Source organism: Carassius auratus, chromosome 4 (genome assembly GCF_003368295.1).
Source record: "Carassius auratus strain Wakin chromosome 4, ASM336829v1, whole genome shotgun sequence".
Lineage (NCBI taxonomy): Eukaryota > Metazoa > Chordata > Actinopteri > Cypriniformes > Cyprinidae > Carassius > Carassius auratus.
The window spans coordinates 24,751,446-24,765,906 of NC_039246.1; the positions used below are offsets into that span (position 1 = coordinate 24,751,446).

The 14,461-nt window shown below is 33.9% G+C and overlaps 1 protein-coding gene across 2 annotated transcripts in view; it reads left to right on the forward strand.

Moving 5' to 3' along the window:
- The first annotated feature begins 7,969 nt into the window (after window positions 1-7,969).
- The window catches only part of LOC113063830 (protein shisa-like-1a), a 28,561-nt gene continuing 22,069 nt past the window's right edge, over window positions 7,970-14,461 (forward strand). The window contains exon 1 of one of the 2 annotated variants that reach the window (XM_026234187.1): window positions 7,970-8,162. The gene's annotated coding sequence lies outside the window, so the exon portion shown is untranslated. The remainder of the gene's footprint in view (window positions 8,163-14,461) is intronic. The other variant, XM_026234196.1, reaches the window with a different exon arrangement.

The following is a 14,461-nucleotide window of genomic DNA, read 5'->3' on the forward strand; positions in this document are numbered from 1 at the left end:
TTATTAATGTTCAAATATGTTCACTTGCGTCCAATGATTGTATTGCTTATTTGTGTTGTTTTAGCACCTGATTCAACTACAGCAATTATGCAAATCAAGTAATGCCACAACAAAAATAATGCCACACTTAAACTTAAAAAAAAAAAGTGGATGTGAGAGCGATTGTTTCTGTTTTGCCGTAGGTTAATCTCATAAATACTTTTATTGCGCCATGCACTTTTCTGGGAAAAGCAAGAGCGTAGCAGTAAGCCCCAAACAGCTCGACAACTCAGGCTGCATCTATAAAAGAAATGTGTATTTTTTTAATAAATAAATAAAATGAATAACAGTTTTCATGAACGGCAGAATGGGGCCAGAACAGCTGCTTTGTGTTTGCATGCGCCTTTAAACTCTGTCCTCTTCCAGCACTCTTGGGTTGGATTAACAGGCTTAATCGCATCAAAACGAGGATAGTCTCATAATCGTTCCAGGGGTTCTAAACTCTTTTTAGATTCTTTTTGGCCCGAAAAGCTCTTGCCCCTTTAGTATCCATTTCCATCCACCTCTAATCTTTTTTCATCCCACATGAGTGGTTGGTAATATCCCATAACCTGCACATATTCGTCAGCCAGCTTTCTGCAGGTACCAATAATAAATCATTAGCTGTGTGACAGTCACAATCACAGCAAAAGCATCAGCAATGTCACTTTCTCAGGTCTGGTGTCACCTTCAGTTATCGTGCAGGTCTGGACATCGGCCAGCGTTTTTTTGGAGCCTGAGGTGATGCATCTATTTATACTAATTGTCCTCGAAGGACATGTTAGCATGCACTTTCTATGGATCTATGCCTCGATGAACTTGTGAAGGTACTATGCAGCAAACATGAAGACAGGGAGACCTACAGTAAAGGAAAGGCAGTAGTGGTTATGAGTTTGATATTTGGGCATAAAGGGTACCGACACTAATTATGAATGCATGAATTATTAACTGAAATTTCATCTGAAACCAGCTTAAAGAGGTTGGATAGTCTCAACTCAGCTGGCCAACCAGCTAAACCAACCTAAACCAGACCAAAAAGAGAGTTTGGACTGAAGTAAGCAGGAATACTAAAAAAATAAAAAATAAAAAAAAATGGAGAAAAGTCAAAGTGTTTCCATACTTACTAGAGAGAGGCACATAATGTTGTACTGTTTTTGAGCCTGGAAAAAGCATTATATTTCTGCATCTTCATACATGTTCTCCTCAGAGTCCAGCTGTAATGCTTTATAGTCATGTGTTCCAACTCCTGTGTAAAGAAGAACAAAAATAGATCTTGTCCTCCACCCACACGCCCCTCACACTGGTCCATTCATTTACTTTTCTCCTTTTTCTCCTCCCACTTAGATTTAACATTACATCACAATCAAGTGCTTTTGTCAGGTGCTGAATGACTTGAATGAAACTCATCATTAGGGAAGTGAACATCTGGGTACATCTATGCCACCTCCATTGATGTTGAACCTTATTTAATTAAATTATTTTTTGCAACAATATATATATATTTCATGATACTATTGTAAATAATTTGGCAGTGCCCAAATTTTAGGGCATGTCATGTGAAGACCGAAGATTGCTCTGTTTTTGCTTCTGTATAATAAACTGTACACAGACACTAACACTCATTCAGTCTTTCAAATGAAGTCTTGTAAACAGCTGTGTTTGTCTTGCCATGGCAACAGAGCGGTGGTGATGACAGTGCTTGCCATCTCTAAACATATCCAAAAAATATCTGAGGGAGGAGTTCTTCTAAATTAAACATACTATCTAAGCCCTGACCTTGTGTGTCAATGATCTGCAAACTCCCGAAATCACTATAACCAACTGAGTGCACTGAGCTCTGTCTGGATCAACTGACATCTGGACAAAGCAAAAAAACAAAAACATTCATTTAGCAAATGAAGTGGAAACCTTATGATGGAAGTATGATCACAATATCTATGAAAATCTGGAGGATTTGTATACACTTTTTTGTATACAAACTATATGTGTATGTTTAATCGTATTAATATTAATAGTTAACTATAGTGTTTTAAAATGATTAATCTATTTAAAATTATTAATTATGTATAAATTATTATAAAAATTGATAACTTATATTATTTTGGTGATTATTTATATTCAGCCATTTTAAATAATCATAACTGTTTAATAATTGTATATAAATACATTAATTTTAACTGTTATTATATATTTTATTGTCATTATTATCATATAATGTAATATTCTTATTTTAATAATACATTATTTTTGTTATAAAAAAAATGATTAGACTTAATATTAAATATATCAATATAATTTTAGATAAATTATAATTTTTTGTTATTTGTTAATTTTTTAAAATCTATACTTGAATCACATTGCACATAGTAATTTTAAGAACTGATGTCTAAAATATAGCCAAACCTAAAAAGTATTAGTTACGAACTGACACTTTAAAAGTGTCCCAGCTGTTAAACGTTTAAGGTACAGCTGTGAAACTATAGCTGTTCTCTCCTGAGTCTCCTTTACCTTGCCCAAAGCCTTTCAGCCTTTGTTACTCATTGGTTGTGTTCTGCTGCTCATGGCACACATCCATTCTTACATCACTCTGTCCTTAATATAGTACATTTAACACATTGCCTTCAGAAACCTAATGGAAGAAGAGTATTTGCTCCCACTTCTCCTGATGAGGCCAACTTTAATATAACAATGGCTGTCTGCCTCAAAACTGTGCAGAATAATTCATGTCAGTCTGCAAGCACAATATGCATCAGCACTGACAGATTTTCCACAATAATCATGATTAAATCGCTTATTATAAAATGATTCATCACAGACGACCAGAATACTATCGCAGAACTAGGAATAATATGTGTTTTCTTCCATTGTTGTTCCTCAAAGAAGCACACCATATGCTACAATAAAATACTGGCACATTTACAAGACTGTAAAGCATACACAGCCTCAAATGTGCTAAATGATGTAGATTAAATCGATGCACTATTAGCACAGAGGTTTACACACTGCAGATTGATTTACCTTTAATTAGCAGTTCTTTGGAGATCGGGAAAAATGTGCTGCTAAATTTATTCCGTGTGATTAGAAAGAGAGCAAGACGCTGTCTTCAGATCACTGATTTTAACCCATCTGTCTCACAAGAACCAAAAGCATAAATCTAGTAGCTGTCGAGCTTTTTAATAAAATGAAAATAATAAAGAAACTTGAAAGAACTTGATTCCAGCTTTTAAGAAAGCTCTTAGAAAGGTCTTAGAAAGACCTTATTATTCCATCTTTTTTGTCAAATATATGACAAAAATAAATAAAAAAATAGTTGCTTTCTCATTTTCTTTCAGTTGGTCCCCAGGCAAGCGCTACTTTGGTTTTTGTGGCAGAAATTCACAATAGACTCACCAATATGGCTTTTAAAGTTGATCTTTTCCTGCTCGCTTTCTTTTTTCAGTCTCTATCTCAGTTTGTTCTTCCAGGCAGCTGGTGATGTTGATAAAAGCCAGCTACACTAACAGGAAGGTGAGGAGGAGAAGGTCTTTGTTAAACTGTATTTCACCTGACAAACGTCGGCAGGAGCAAATACCTCCATCAGGTTATATCTCTTTCCATCTGTATTCCTTCCCATCTTTATCTGTCTCTCTGCTTCTAATCACCTCGATTTCTTTCTGATGCTCTTTATAAGTGATGTCCAAAAAGTTGGCCACAGTATAAAACGTTACAACATATGGGCGGCTTTGGGGGCGATGAGAAATAAAGTAACTATTTCTAATATGCATTGAGGATGGCATGTACTAACATACATGACAAGACATCAAAATAGACTTTTTTGACAACCGTTTTAGTTTTTAATTCTCTCTCTTTCATTCACTTTGTGTATTGTCTGTAATGTATCCTTCTCACCCATTCATTATATCCACATACCTGCTGTTCCTTCAAGAGGTGTGTCATTCTGCTACAAAAAGAGCTGTAGATCACAAGCCTGTCACACTTGCCTGCTGTGGAACATGAGATGCCACCAACATCTTCATGAAATAATGATGTGGTGCATAGCACAGGATGTGTTTTCATTCACATGCTTATGCCGGTCAACAGGGACTAAAACTCATATTCGTCAAGTGAAAGAAAAAAAAATAAGGTTAATGTAACTTAAGATCTGCAACATAATAAAAAAAAGGCAAAATGAACAGAGAGCAACTGTTTGATGTAAGATAAATGAGACATACAAACCAATTGTCTACTATAGAAAACGAACATAATTATTTCCAAATAATTTGACTACAGCATAGATAGATAGATAGATAGATAGATAGATAGATAGATAGATAGATAGATAGATAGATAGATAGATTTGGATCCTGTCTGTAATGCAATGTCATCAATACAGTAGACACTTATTTGAAGCTTAACCTCATCAGGACTTTCTCAGGCAGTGCTGACAGACACATTTGCTTGTGTGCGATCAGATACTGCTGCATCTTCACAATTTCACCTGTGCAGCTCATCGAACTGAATCGTGCTCATTTGTGGCAGGGTTTCAGAGTGAATGGTGAACGTGTTTGTTGACGTGGGTGTGACATTGGAGATATTTTAATAACTGTGAGCAAATGTAAGCTATTAAATGCGAACGTGATATCGAACTGCATCTGCTGGCGTGTATGTTGGGAGAGAGGGATTGTGAAGGAGGAAACACACTTGTAGAAAAGTTTGTGTGTGCGGTGCGTGTCATGCGGACTGCAGAGGTGTGTCATAATGCAGCTGTCCTGCTTCAGGTGCTCGATGCAGTACTGCGTATTGCAGTAGCGAAGCATTCTGCTGCAAAGGTGTGTAAGGGTGTTTTAGTGAATGAATGTGGGACAGTTTAGATGGAAACTCAATGGGAAAACGTGCCTGTGGAGACATAAATTCTGCTAAATAATATTACATTGAATATAACATTTTTTAACACTTTCAAAGTGAACTGTCCAGTGAATGACCTACACTAAACCTACCTTAAACCTATCAGATGATGCTAACAAAAGGAAATGTAAGATATAAATACATTTTCTGATGAAACCATTGCATTTTATCTTGCTTTTATCATGATTTGTGTTTCAATGGACGCAATGCTGTACCAGGTGAGTTACTGAGCAAGTTTACTAAGCCAGAAAAGCCATATACATGAACCTGTTTATGTAACACAAAGACTGATCTATAATAGAGATCAGTGGACTGGACATAAACATCAAAAACATGCACTGTGATAAAAGTGTGTCGAGGTCATTACATATTTTTGTTCAAGGAACCACATGAAAATAAGTCTTTATTTATTGATAATCTGCACTAATCATAATTTGTGTGAAAAGGAACAAAAATAGTTGCCATTAGTGCTCAGTTCAGTAAAGCCCCTTTCACACTGCCATTCCGGCAAATACACGGGTAAAGTGTTCCGGCAATTGTTCCCGGGTCGCTAGATTTTGCACTTTCACACTGCCAGTGATCACCCAGGATATGTGCGTGCTTTCACACACAACCCGTAAAGATCCCGTAGTGACACGTGACATCAGGGCGTGACGTGTAATGTACGAGTCGAAAACGTTAGGCATGTTATACTTTCACTGAAGCAAGCGAACGATCTCGGCGTCAGCGCGGAAATTGAGGAACTAACTGATCTCTGCTTCATTACAGTTTGCACATATTTTTTCGACGCGAACGTTGATCTTCCTTCAAAACAGCCGGTAAAAGAGTCGCGCGATAATGTGCGTCATCACTTCGACACGTCATTAGATCTGGCTTTTGTTCACACAGCGCTCGTCCCGGGTCGAACCCCGTAATGTTACTAGGTCCCCGACCCGGGTTCAATGCCGGAATCAATCCCAGGATGTGGTTGCTTTCACACAGAAGGCGAACCGGCAATGTTCCGGCAATATGCCGGGTCCGACGTGCAGTGTGAAAGGGGCTTTAAAAACTGCCGTTAGTTGTGAGTTGTAGACAAGCTTTTGGAGAAATCTAGGTTGAGGGATATTTTTTCAATGAGCCTAGGTTGAAAAAAAATCAAGATTGTGCTATTAATTTAAATCATAAATCAATGGTAACTGACAGTACCTTTCTTGTTTTTCGAACACAAACAAATTAGAAACAGTAACAGTTTAAACTTTCCTGTTCTCAGAGGACATGGTGAAATGTTGCGTTTTTTCCTTGTTTGTTTTAGATTGACCTCACAAATTCATTTGGAATCTCCAAACCCGGATTGAGCCATTGTGTTCCCATAAAGCCTGAATGATTATTTTAGCATCTATGTCTATAAAAATTTGTTCATGATGTTCTTTTAGTTTATTGGTTTTAAGAGAAACATACGTTTCTTGTTTCGCTGCAGCTCGACAGGTCTTTAACACTAAGACATGTCCTCAAATGGCATCTAAAAATAGTAATCTTTACTAAATATTTAACATATGTTACCTGAATGCATAAACCTAACCACACAACATACCAGAGAGCTTCCATTATCCTTAAATGACCAATGTTCACCTTACTGAGTAGCCATTTATATGACCTTTCTAGCTCTTAAGCTTCTGTTTCATATTCCAGCTTCACACAGAGATCAAGCAAGAATAAATGCAATACTAATGCTTTACAACCGAGAGGGCTGAACTGAACTGTATTACAGTTGGGTTTTGAATGTTCTCACTTGGGTCATATGAGGACAGATCTTGACCTCACACACACACGTTATTCATCTCTCTCTCTTTCTCCTTTTCTATCAGGAAGGGAAGATCTTCGTCCATGGAACGAGGAGGACGATTGTGTATGTGTGTGTGTTTGAGAAAGACTGGTTGTCAGAATCACAAGCTGTCAGAATCACACCCAGACCATCCCTCATTAGTGAGCCAATACTGACCTTCTGCCTTCAACTGTTGGACTATATCCAGATCCTGCTACACGTGTTAAAGAACTCACCAACTCTCTCTCTAACACACACACACACACACACACAGAGATTCAGCAGCATTCACCCACTCATGTTTTACCTATCTATCTATCTATCTATCTATCTATCTATCTATCTATCTATCTATCTATCTATCTATCTATCTATCTGTCAATGCCGCTGTCTATCTATCTAGAGCGATGAACCAATATTACAATTATATCCAATACCAATAAACTAATTTGTTTTCATTTTATGGCTGAATATTAAAATCTTATACTATGTAAATGAATTTTATATATATATACATATGCATATTAGTAATATTTTTCCTAAATTAACAACAATAATAAAAAAAAAAACAATAAATAAACTACATTAAATACTACAAGTGATTTCACATTAAATCCATGTAAAATATGCACTATGAAAAATGGCTATTCATTAGTTAGTAGTGTTTTTCAAAATGAACTTTTGAGCATTAGTTCATGGCAAAAGTAAAAACAGCCCAAAATGACCATGCATAATGAAATATCTAATACGTAGACACATATCTAATATGGGCTAATTCAAGTAAATTAAAAAACGTAATAATGACCAATATGTTAGCGCTATATTGTGCACAATAAAAACAGAAAAACTGAATGATTTTACAAAATTATTAAATCGATTTTGAATGTTTGCTGCATGAAATTGAAATACATTTTCTAAAATTAATTACTTTTTTATTTGTTAATTCATTTAGTCATTCATTTCTTGTTTAATTTTTCTCATTATGTAAACTCTTGGGTGGGGGGTGTACTTCAAGAACTGAAAATATTTTCTGCATTTTGAAATTGAAAACATTTTGCATGTTTTTCCCATGGACATGGACCTTTGACTGCTCCTCACAATGTAGGTGATTTCAGGTTTTACTATCCTCTCAATATAGGCAAAACCTTACCCACACCCACACACACACACAAACACACCTCCCTCCCTCTGCCTCTCTCTCACTCTCTTGCTCGCTCTGTCTGTGCTCAGTTTAAGTGCAGGGACCCAGCACATGGAAGGTAGAGGGCAGAAGTGCGTATTTCCTCTCCTCCCCTTTACCTCCGTTCATCTTCTCTTTCCGATGACAGGCTGAACTCAGTGGAAACAGCAGGATGAGTGTGTACCTGTGTGTTTATGCCGTACTCCATCAGAGAGCCTCATTCAACATGCTATAACATCAGGCAAACTAGCTCTACAAGAGAGAAAGACACAGAAAGAGGTAAGACTGACTCTGCTTCTCATTAACGAAAAAACACGCGTTTTTCTTTCTGTTTTCAAAAAAGCGCAGCCAAATGTTTGAATCACATGTGCTGAACTTGGAACAGACCTTTTGGTTTTATTGAACTCACAGGCAAAGTTGCGGTACGTTATTGATATTTCTGAGTATTGATTGGGTGAAGAGGTTGACTGTTTTGAGCTAATGTGGAATATTGTGGGAATGGATATGTATATCAATACATCAGTGCTTCAAGCTTTACATAATTAGACAGGTTAAAGAGGAACTGCTAATTATTTGGATTTCCTAAATGTCTGAAATTCCCTTTTGCTCGGCACTGGAAAGGAAACATCTAGAGAGATGGTAACTTGGAAACAAGCGAATTTCTTGTTTTTACGATGTAAAGAACTTAGTCTTAGTCAACAGCAGATGGGCATCCATTCAGCCTCTGTGTGTATTTGTTGATGACAGAAGCATCCCAGCAGCAATTCACTGCTACTAACTGGGTTCCCCACCTCTGTTACTTTACAGACTGTGTGCGAGCCTGTGTGTGTTTGACAGCTCTCTTGTCTGTGAGAGGTTGGGATGTCAGTTGGTGTACTCGAGCATACTTTAGTTTATTAGAATGCGTCCTCAGCTGAGCAGTGATGAGTGATTTTGTTCGGAGTCCTCGAGCTGGTTTTTAAAGAGTGCCACCGAAACCCTCACAGCTCGATCAGACACATCTAGTGTCAACATGACCAGAATACTACTGCTCTAAGCTTTTGGGTTTGGGATTCAATTATTCATTTTAATAATTAAAAAAATATAGAATATATAATATAAGTAATATATATAGATATTATTTGTAATTTTATTTATATATATATATATATATATATATATATATATATATATATATATATATATATATATATATATATATGTTATTTTTATAAACTATTTTCTTCAATTAATTTAAATAGTTTTTAATAATTTTTTTAAATGTTTCAAAGCTAAATATTAAAACTTAATTCAATTAGGGGATAATAAACATTCAGTTGGGGGAAAAAACTGTGCGATATACTGTACCTGACATGAAATATTAATTCTATTACTAATTGTATATATTCTTAAATACATGCATTGTATATAAATTAATGCTATATTATATTTCATTATCATACCTATATATTATTCTATGTAGATAAAAAAAATGTTTTAATGATTTTTTTATGTGCCTTTGTAAAAAAATTTACATTTGTATTTATATTTCTTTTTTTATTTCAGTTTTAGTAATTGCAAACGTTTTCCCAGTTAGTTGCTTAAGGTAATGTTTTTATTTTTTCACTTAAGTTTCCCATATAATATTTATATTCTATTTAAACTTTATTTCAATTGCAAAAAAAGTATTTTTAATGCTATTTTCAGGAACAATAACAACCCTGCACTATACAGTTAGTGATGTTACCCGGATCTGCTCTCTGATAAACAACATTGCCATGGACAACAGCAAATATTAGGAAATATCTTCTGAATTCTGTGACTGAACAATCAGAATCAAGAATTTCATAAAGTAATAATATTAAATATCAACTGCTGATCTTTAATTTGCACATCCCTGGAAAGCAATCACCTCAGCCCAGGTTCAGTTTTTGTGACTCTACCTGAATGTCCAGCATGGGGTTAAAGGCTTCTTAAATCCCAAAGTTTAAATTCAGAAATGTGACATTATTATTTAGGAAACACTGTCTAGAAAATGTTCTCTCTGAATCAGAAGCCAAATTTAGGCTCCTAATTTTAGTCTCGACACGTCATCTCTCTGAGGTGAGAAATACATTTAGCAGGAGAACAAAGGGGCTAGTTTTAATGAGAGCCATATTTCAGCCCCCTTTTGCCCCAGGAGCACTGGTTATCTGCCTTTCACAGAGAAAAGGAGATTCTTCTCAATTACAAACAACCTGCTCTGGATGTCTCTGTATGCTTTGAATACATGACTTGAAAGACAAAAATTTTCTAATTTCTCTGAGTCCTTCCAAGTCTTACACCTGATGCTCTGCTTTAAACACCGATCCGCCTGAGGCACTAGAAGCTTAAAGCTAAGAGCAGTCGATCACACTGCAGGTAAGTCTTCCCTCGGGTTCATGATGTACACACAGGACCATCAGAGTCGCTTAAAGACATCATCCTCACACTACAGCAAAAAACTGACACAGAGGAACAATAAAAGAGCTTTTTAGTAACACTGCAAAGAAAAACAAGAGGGCTTAATTGGAACGAGAACTGGGTAAATGGACAGAGAAAGAGGGGAGATAAAAGCTATTTGCTGTCAACCTTTATGACTGAAAAACATATAGGCTCAAAAGCTGGTCATAATAAAGCAACCAATTTATTATCATATTCTCCCCAGCTACTTTTTTTCAATAAAACCTTTTAATGAATAATTATATTATTATTACACACAATATATTTTTATAACATTAAAATAATCATATTTAATTATAATAAAGTACATTTTAATGTAATAATAAAAACAACAACAAGTTATTTTATAAGTATAACTATAAAAACGAATTAGGTTATCAATATATAAAATATATAATAATAATTTATTCATTATGTTCATTTTAGTGTCTCATCTTTACTTTTAATACAGACAAGCTTTATTTTAATAATATTAAAACAATTTATATTGTATATTTCAAAGGATCATGGTAATATATAAAATATCACTAATAATAGTCACTAATAATAGTCACTAATAATAATTAATAATAATGAAAATGATGATTAAACAATAACAAAATTGACAATAATAATAATTAGTAGGTAGTAGTAGTAATATTACTTACGGCCGTACTGTCTCCAGACTAATCTGATTTTTAGATTGTTTTCCCATCAATAAGCCACTTCATTAAAAACGTATAATTGTATAGATTCATCTTTATTATTATTATTATTATTTTTATACAATTATTATATTTTAATAATATAAAACTAACTAACTATACATATACATATATATATATATATATATATATATATATATATATATATATATATATATATATATATATACATACATACATATATATATATATATATATATATATATATATATATATATATATATATATTAATATATATATTAATATTACAACAACAGTCATTTTGTTATTAGAATATAAAGCTTTGGCAGAGAGTTAATTCAAAGCAGAACACAACAATGCCAGTTGTCTGGTGTCTAAGGTGTTTGAAGGTGCTTATCCCTGTGCCATTCTTTGTGGTTTTAGGTAAGGGGTATTGATGGTAACTATGGGGATGAGCAGAGAACAGACTGTACCATCTGCAGTGCTAATGACGTTAGTTCATGTTATCTAAATGTACCCGTCCCTCTCCTCAGTGTTCAACACATTCTCAATTCATCCCAACACATTAATCCCTGGACGCAGCATAAAAGTAAGAATCGAACATTTCGAAAAATCATTTTCCATTAACCTCATAGATTTCCATTTACTAAAATGAACTGCTTTTTGTGAGCTGGACAGCTAACTTCATGTTTGACTTTATGGAAGTTTTTTACAGTTTCCAGGCAGAAAGCAAAAGACCATGAATTGAGGGACATTCTGAAATTCTGTATGACTTTGCATTTGGTCCTGCGGTGCTTTTGAATATGAATAGTGCATTCGGGTAGTGAGCATTGAGCACTGTAGAGGCTCTTTTTGTGTGCCAGATCCCTCTCATGCACATTTCAGAGACCTCTGAGAATATCAGTCAGACTTAACGAGCAAAATGATCCAAAATCTTGATATAGTGACTGACTCTAGAATTCAGTGCTTTTACATTCATTTTCTTTTAAAATGAACTTCTAGAGAGTCTGACCAGTCAGATCAGGCACTTTACCCAACAAGTTTGGCTAGTTAGCATGCTCCTGTTAGCAACTGCAGATGCCAACTATAGCATTTTCTGAGCAAAAAAAGCATCTTTCTCCATAGACAGACATTAAGAAGTAGATGTATTCTTTGCAAGCATATACATATTCTTTATTTGTCTGCTACGTCTGGGAGTCCTGCACCTAAAAATGCCACTGAGATGAATGGGGACGCTAACACATAGGCCTACCTCTCTTCAGGTATCGCGGACCTCCCCTACCCAATTCTGTCAAAAAACTCCCCTTGAAACCAAAAGAACAGAAAGGAACTTGTCTCAAAGGATGATGTTGAATTTTCTCACAGTCTGGCATTGTTTCCCTCTAAACTGACATTAGTTTACAAAGCATTCTGTGATAAAAAATGAACTAGCGACAGAACATTCACAAACAATTAGAAAGTAGCTACTCTATTATTCAATAGTCAGAGGCAGCGGGTGTGTGGAGGAGCATATGAATATAAATATGAATTGATCTTCAGAGAGGAACAATGACTTCAGCGCAGCTCTAGGAGAATTTGGTGAGTTCTCGTTTGCTCAGAGACATTCTCTCCTACATTTTCACACATGCACAAGGGTCCGGAGGGGATTGATAAACACAGTGCAGTGTAGCTCGGGGAGAAGAAAGTCCTTCACACTCTTCTGTGAAGCGCTATGTGATGTACTGCCAGGAGAGCCACTGTTAGTAGATTTGGACACAAATGTCAGAGATTTCAGAGCCATATGCACCACACTTCTGTTTCTGAGGGACTGATCCATCTGAGGAACACAATGTATCGTTCTGTGTTTTCAGTTTTGCTGAAAATATGGAAAACTTGGTCAGATTTTCACCTGTAAAACAAGAGTTATTCAAAGTACTACACCTGATACCAAAAGAAGATCTTTTTTAAATCTTGTTTTGTAAAGAATTATAATATAAAATTTAGGTAAAATATTTTTTTATTTTCTGTTTGTTCTTAAAATATGTCTGTACAATATTCTTTTGAATGTCGCTGCTTTTCACTGTATGGACAAAAACTGTTCAAACATTCTTCAAAATATCATTTTTTTATGGAAAAAATGAATTGATCATAAATGTATAAGTCAAATATGTATTATCATTATTAAATCAAGTTAATAATTGACCATTTATAATTATTAAAGTAATATCATATATATGATAAATTCATATTATTAGTATAATATTTAATTATAACATTTTAATATAATTATTAAATCACATTAATAATTTTGATTTATTAAAGAATATTATAATTATAATAAATTAAGCATCATAATATATAAAATATGTATATGTAGAATATGTAGAATATTTACATCAATATGAATATATTATAAATAAATTAATATATTGATATTATATATAAAATATATTTAATATTCATTTTACAAAGCATAATAAAAATAAGATATTTTGAAAAACTTTTTAAATTGTATGGGGGAAAAGGAGTTTCAACATTCTTCAAAATATTTTCTTTAAGAATAAATAATTAAGAATAATTGATCAATAAATTAATTATCATTATACATTAATCAAGTTAATAATTGAAAATGTAATTAAAATATTCTAATAAATTATTAATTAAATTATTATACAATTTATAATTATTACAGTAATATCATATATATATATATATATAAGTAAATACATTATTATTCATTAATATGCTATAAATTTAAGTATGATTATTAAAATCAAATTAATAATTTGAATTTATTAAATAATATTATAATATTAATAATAATTTATATCATATAATTAAGCATATCATATTTTAAATATGTATAAATCTAAATGAATATATATAAATAAATATTAACATTATATATAAAACATATGTAATACTAATTTTCTTATTTACAAGGCAGAATAAAAAAAATTGTTCTTGTTGTTGTTGTTGTTGTCATCGTTTGTTTTGTCTTGTCTTGTTTTCACTATACAAAACTCCACAGGCTTTTCCTGTGGACAAAACAGTCTTGAAACAGTCTTCAAAATATTTTTTCCTTGTTACAAAAAAGAAACAAGTCATATAGGTTTTTTAACGCCATGAGGGTGAGCAAACAATTATGTCATTTTCCTTTTTGGCTAAACTGTCTCTTCATTCCTCACACACTTTCTGAATGCCTCTGAGTTTCCACGGTAACACTAAAGCTGTTTGCATGTGCGTAGGACAGTGTTTTTTCCCACCGTATGTTTTTTGTTTTCTGCTTTTAGCATGTAAAAGTGCAACTTTGGTTTCATCTGAGCCGCACAGCAGATGTCCGGTATCTCCTCAGACCTCGGCGGAGTATTAAAGCAACAATAAACACAAACAGAGCTGCTTTCTTTATACGATTAAGATATGAAGACATCAGCTTTGACTTAAGGCATAATAACGGAGTAAATCTCATCTGGA